Below are 7,335 nucleotides of genomic sequence, written 5' to 3'. Positions count from 1 at the left end.
TTGTACCCTCTTCAGGTGAGGGGATTTGGATACTGGTGGCGTTTTGCTTTCCCATTCTAGGATTATAGGCTGGCTAGACATTTCCAGAGGGCTCTTCGGCTGTGTATGGTGATTTCGGTTTGTGCAGTCAGAGGTGTTATAACAGCAGCAAAACCTTGTTTGACAGTCTGCTGGAAACTGCAGTAGAAGGGGGGATTCGGTCAGATGCAGCTAAAAAGGACTGTTTTCTGGGATCCAAACTGGGCCCAAACCTTCCCCACTCTCTGATAGTCTATTTGCGATGTTTTCTGTTTGCATCAATAAATTAAAGACAATGAAACTCAGGTCCTCAGCCCCTGAACCTAGAGCAAGGTGAATGTGACTCTTCCGTTGCTTGAACTGTCAAAAAATGCTCCCCTCCCCACCCCTCCACCATCTTTATTTTTTTGTCAGGTGGAAGGTTCCTCCAGATGGAGGTTAGAGATTCAGGCCCCACCTAAAACACATGGCAAAATTTCAAATGGTGGAAGCCCCTGTGGTTGGGCTTTCTGCATTGCTGTGAATTTGTTTGGATCTCTCTTTGACAAGGCTGTCCTGTTCCTCTCTCTTCTGCCTTACTCTTTCCTGCTTTATTTATTTATTCCATTTTCTATACTGTTCTCCCAGGGGTGCTCAGAACGGTTTACATGAGTTTATTCAGGTACTCAAGCACTTTTCCCTGTCTGTCCTGGTGGACTCACAATCTATCTAATGTATCTGGGGCAATGGGGGGAGATTAAGTGACTTGCCCAGGATCACAAGGAGCAGCATAGGTTTGAACCCCCAACCCCAGGGTCCTGAGGCTGTAGCTTTAACCACTGTGCCACACTCTTTACTACTTCCTATCCCCTTTCCATATAGGCAGAACCACTCTGGACTTTTCCTTACTAAATCTTACACTTTCTGTTCCCTTCTAACTCCTGTTTGTTCTGCTTCATGTCTCCTTTTTTCTATGCTTTCCCTGTCTGTCTGTCTGTCTGTCTGTCTGCAGAAAGACAGACTATGACAGTAGATAAAGGAACATAAGGTGCATTCGGTCTGCCCACTTAATTTATTTTGATGCAATAAAACCTGGTTGATATCTGGGGGTTTTCCCATTCACTTTCCTTTTTACCTTTCCCTAGAGGTTCACTTCCTCTGCGCCCCCCTCCCCACCCCTCAATCACTACCACTTCCTAAGTTTGGCCAGCTTTAGTATCTGTGAACCCACCCCACTGCCTTCATTTGATATGAGCACATGTGGCTTTCATCTGGATCATCCCTGCTGCGTTCCAGCTTCCTAAGAACCACATCTTGGAGGTTTTCCCAGCCCATCTCCCAGGCCTCCCCACCCCCCTTCCTACAGGATGCTGCTGGGTGCTTCTCTTTCCAAGCCCAGTTTCTGAGAGACGGAAGGGGAGGGGACCCGGCATGTTTACAATGGTCATAAATCAGTTGGGAACAGCTCAGCATGAAGGAAATAGCCTCACGACACAAAGCACTGACCAGAGAGGCCACCATCATTTAAACTGCAGTTATCTGTTCATTACTGAACAAGGAGCCATGCCTCAACATGCAGAGCTGCTAGGAAAGAGTCGTAATTCTGCCTGTCCAATTAGCTGCTCTACTGCTCTGCTCTGAAATAAATACCGACTGCTCACGGGCCTTGGACGGAATGAGAAAGCAGATTGTCATCTTTTTCTTACAAGAGACGTATGTCTCTGTACTTGGGCCTTCTTTGGTACTTTCTTTACAATCAGATACACCTTCTCAGGCCCACCAGCAGAAAATAGTCTTTGCAAGAGTTTTCATTTTCTGCATGGGAGGGCTTCTTCATTTCTGTTGGGAGGGCTTCTTGTCATCTTGATTTTTGGACGTCCAGACTGCCAGAGTACAAGGTGGGGCAGTGCAGTAGGACAACCTTTGGGCTGGAGTGTGGCCTACTATCCACTGCCAATCTGCCACTGTTGCATTTTCTTTGCTTCAGTACAGGATGATTTTGGGGTAGGCTTATGGATGACAACAGCAAATAGAGCCCACATGTGGAACCCAGCTGTGGAGTCACCTGTAGCAGAGAATGACACAGGAACAAATTTGTCCCTGTCCCGACCCCTCGAGTTTCCTGTAGGCTCTGCCTTAACCGCACAAATCTTGAATATTTATGATTTTGAAGTGTTTGAGGCTTGTGCAGATGAGGACACAGATTTCAGGAATGGGGCTGTGGCAGGGACAGGAAAAGAACTCAGAAATGGGACAGGAAAATGAGTTCCCACGGGGATGGGGAAAAATTTGTCCCCGAGTCATTCTCCAGGTCTAGAAACATAGAAACATAGAAAATGACGGCAGAAAAGGGCCACAGCCCATCAAGTCTGCCCACTCTACTGACCCACCCCTTGATTCTACCCTCCTAGAGATCCCACTCCTAATGACCCATCCATAACTCTACCCGCTTCGGGGTCGGTGCTGAATGACCACCGCAGAGGTCACTCCAGCCATCAGGCATGGCACAGTCTCTCTTTCATATCTGTCTAAACACAGCTCCTGAGGGATATTGGGACACCACTTGTATGGAGAAGAGTATATAGAGGAGAACCTTGTAATTGACAAATGAAGGAACTGAGATTAATTCTACTGTGTCTTCAACTGAATCCACTTTTGCAACCTTGTCTAGACAAGTTGGACAAGCAAAGCTACTCATAAGAACATAAGAATTGCCATACTGGGACAGAGCAAAGGTCCATTTAGCCCAGTATCCTGTTTCTAACAGTGTCCAACCCAGGTACCAAGTACATAGCTTGATCCCAAGTAGCAAAACAGATTCTATGCTTCTTATCCTAGGAATAAGCAGTGGATTTCCTCAAGCCAACTCAATAATGGCCTCTGGACTTCTCTTTTAGGAAATTATCCAAAACTTTTTTTTTTTTTTAGTTCAATCATCTTTATTAGTATTTTAAAATATACATCAATAGGCACAAATATATCCCCAACAATTGCACCTAGATCATTTTCCTGGGCAGTGACTCCTAACACAGAACCCAGTATCACATAACTATAGTTCTGTTTCCTCTTTCCCACATGCATCACTTTGCACTTGCTCACATTAAATGTCATCTACCATGTTGACGTCCAGCCTTCCAGACTCACAAGGTCCCTCTTGCAATTTTTCATAATCTTCTTGTGATTTAATAACTTTAAACAACTTTGTGTCATCAGCAAATTTAGTTCTCACTACTTATTCCCATCTCCAGATCATTGATAAATATGTTAAAAAGCAGTGGTCCCTGCACAGACCCCAGGAACCCCACTATTTACCCTTCTCCAATGAGAATATTGACCATTCCTGTCTTTCAACCAGTTCTCAATCTTTAAAAGGACATTACCTCTTATCCCGTGACTTTATAATTTCCTCAAAAGTCTTTCATGAGGTACTCTCTCAAATGCCTTTTGAAAATCCAAATACACAATATCAACTGGTTCACCTTTATCCACATGGTCATTCATCCCTTCAAAGAAATGCAGTAGATTAGTGAGGCAAGATTTCCCTCGACCAAAACCATGTTGGCTTTCTCTCATTAATGCTTGCTTACATATACAGAATGTGCTGTCATTTTGTTCTTTATAATAGTCTCTACCATTTTGCCCAGTACCAACGTCACACTCACTGGTCTATAATTTCCCGAATCACCTCTGGATTCCCCATATCCTCGGGTATCGATGGACTTGTAGTTCATCTATTCTTCAAGATGCCTGATAGTAAAAGCACTACTGGCTCAGCCTGTCCCCGTCTACCTGGATCCTTCTGCAGGGATGTCAAGTTTGTCAATTGCTGGAGTGAGACTTTTTGGCCAACTTAAACCCCCCAAACAGTATAGTATTTATAGTCCCTGATTCTACCCATATCAAAGGGTTGCTAGAAAACCAGGAATGGCCTAAAATCTCCCTCTTGAACTGGGTAACTTGGTAGCTCTGTTTCTTGTAACCCACCTGATAACATAAGAACATAAGAGTTGCCACTGCTGGGTCAGACCAGTGGTCCATCCTGCCCAGCAGTTCGCTCATGCGGCGGCCTCCAGGTCAAAGACCGGTGCTCTAAATCAGTGGTTCCCAACCCTGTCCTGGAGGAACACCAGGCCAATCGGGTTTTCAGGCTAGCCCTAATGAATATGCATGGAGCAGATTTGCATGCCTTTCACTTCCATTCTATGCAAATCTCTCTCATGCATATTCATGGTGCATATTCTGAAGTCTTGATTGACTGAGGATTCATGAGAACATAATAGCCATTCTGGGTCAGATAAATGGTCCATCTAGCCCAGTATCCTGTTTCCACAATGGCCAATCCAGGTCCCAAGTACCTGGCAGAAACCAAAATAGTAGCAACATTCCATATCTGAGATTGTGATGTCATAATGCCTCATTCCACCAATGCCTAAGAGCCAAACTCATCAGTGATGTCACAATGGCTTGATTGTCCTTTAGTTAGCTCACATAAGAGTTGCCGTACTGGGACAGACTGAAGGTTGATCAAGCCCAGTATCCTTTTTCTACAGTGGCCAACCCAGGTCCCAAGTATCTGGCAGAAACCAGATACTTGATGGAGATAACCTACAGAAGCTTGGTTCAAATTCTACTGGTGTGCCTTTGATTTTCGACAAGTCACTTAACCCTCCATTACAAAATTTAGATTATCCATTCATCACAGACTGGATGAACTCTGCAGGGCTATAATCTGCCATCTGGGGAATGGAAATACCAACTGCATCTGAATGAAACTCACCTTGAGCTACTACTGAAAACGGGATGAGCTACAGGCAAAGACATATCACACAGAATATTCAATGGGTTCTATAAGCTCCATCACTATCTCGGTTTTACTCCAGATGGTCAGGGTATTGGTTATATAACATACCTGGATAATCTGAAATTGATGTCATTAGTAGAGAATGACACAGGGACAAATTTTTCCCCATCCCCACGAGTTCTTTTCCTGTCCCTGCCCCATTCCTGCAAGCTCCAAACACTTGAAAATCATAAGTGGTCGAGGCCTGTGTGATTAAGGCAGAGCTTACAGGAATGGGAAAGGGACAGCGACAAAACTCACGGGGTCAGGAAAGGGAAATTGAGTTCCTGTGGGGACGTGTCATTCTCTAGTCAGCTTCTTTGTGATGCTCTAACTCAGTGTGTTTCATTGCAATTCCTGCTGTTACTATCTACTCTGAGTGAGGCTCCATGCCCCAATCCCCACTTGCCCCTTCTGCTTCTCGGGAGGCTTTCTTGTTTTTCTGTTCTTTCTGATTAGTTTTGTTTGTTCGTTTTTTAATAGTATAATTCTGTGGCAGACTCAACTGGTCAAAACAGTGGGAAGGGGATATGCTCTGCCTTCTTTTTAAAGTCAGAAGATTACTTATCATAAGCGTCCTTTAGATTTGTCCATAGGTGCTGAAGCTTTAACTGTAACCACTAGGCCACTCCTTCCCATAATCCTAGGATCTGCAAATAATTAGTTAATGAGCCATTACAGTCAATAATTGGGTTGTAAACAAATCACTTATTGATATTAATTGGTTATGGTATGCATTACAACCTGGCTGTACATGATTCTATAAAGATCCATGCCCAAATCATCTTCTGCACAACCCAAATGAGGGCGTGATTATGGAAATAGCATGGGCGGGTCAGGGGCAGGCCATAAAATTCCACGCAGTATTACAGAATTTAGGGGCTGCACACCCAAGTTGCATGCCAGGCTTGACACCAGGCTTTAGTTGGTGCTAAGTCCTCGCACCCAAAGTTGGGCACCAGAATGCACGCTAACAGCTGGATTCTCTAAACGGCACCATTGTCAGTGGCCACCTTATCAAATGTCAGTCACGTGACGGCACAGTTTAGTGAATCACGCTTCCTGCAAAGATAGGTGCCAAAAAGGTAGGCCTCAAAGCCTACATTTCCAGCACCCACCTTAGACGTGAATCGCACCTCCGGAAGTGCCTACTGGCACCTAACACCGCTTCTGGCATTAGCCACGCCTACAGTAGATGCCTGCGGAGGTGTGAGTCCAGCGTTGTTTTTTTAGGCGTAAGTAGGTGCCTTGAAATTTTTTGTGTGTGTTTTAAATGGTTTTTCCCCTTAACTTAGATGCCATTTAGAGAATCTGGGCTAAAGTGCTATTCTATAAAGAGTGCTGAGCCCAGCACTAAGCTTGAATTTTTGCCATCACCTACCTTGTGATGCCATTTTGTGAATCTGGCCCATTGTGGGTTCAAACCCATGCTGCTCCTTGTGACCCTGGTCAAGTCACTTAATCCCCCCATTGCCCCAGGTACATTAGATAGATTGTGAGCCCACCACGACAAACAATGAAAAATGCTTGAGTACCTGAATAAATTCATGTCAACCATTCTGAGCTCCCCTGCGAGAACGGGATAGAAAATTAAATACATAAATAGGACGTGGAGCCATGAAACTTACAAGTTAATCCACATTTTTCATTTCAATGAGGCAAATACATCTAGTAAATGGGCACCAGTATAGGGAAACCAAGCCATTGTGACATCACCGATGAGGTTGGCTCATAGGCATTGGTGGAATGAGGCATTATGACATCACAATTCGAGGGACCGCTGAAAAGTTCTCAGCCTAAACAAGAGGAGAACAGGGAGCATATAGTGTAATGTAATGCAGTGCAGTGGCTAAAGCTACAGTCTCAACACCTTGAGGTTGTGAGGTCAAACCTCTGCTGCTCCATGTGACCCTGGGCAAGTCACTTAATCCTCCACTGCCCCAGGTACATTCGATAGATTGTGAGCCTACTAGGGAAAACACTTGAAGTACCTGTATGGAAACCGCTTTGAAAGTGGTTGTAAAAGGACCAGAAGGCAGTATACAAGTCGTTGATATAGTACAGTATTTACGAGATGTGATGCCTCTCACTGTCTCTTCCTCTTACCTTCTTTTTCCTTTTCTCTCCCTCCGATTCTCTTTCTTTCAGACCTGCTTCATAATGTCTTCCTCCAAACTCAAAGATCCTGATGCTGACTTTGGTAAGTTTTTTCTTCCATGCCCTTCTGTCTAGTTTTACCCAAGGCTTCTAAGCAGCTGGTGGCCTCATCTTTGTCCTTGTCTTTGTCCAGAGCAGTGGCTCCCAACCCTGTCCTGGAGGACCACCAGGGCAATCGGGTTTTCAGGCTATCCCTAATGAATATGCATGAGAGAGATTTGCATGTAATGGAGGTGACAGGCATGCAAATCTGTACCGTGCATATTCATTAGAGCTATCCCGAAAACCCCATTGGCTGGTGGTCTTCCAGGACAGGGTTGGGAACCATTGCTCTAGAGCAC

This window comes from Geotrypetes seraphini, chromosome 13, assembly GCF_902459505.1.
Source record: "Geotrypetes seraphini chromosome 13, aGeoSer1.1, whole genome shotgun sequence".
Lineage (NCBI taxonomy): Eukaryota > Metazoa > Chordata > Amphibia > Gymnophiona > Dermophiidae > Geotrypetes > Geotrypetes seraphini.
The sequence above is the reverse complement of the archived record's forward strand: the minus strand, read 5'-3'. Positions refer to the sequence as shown.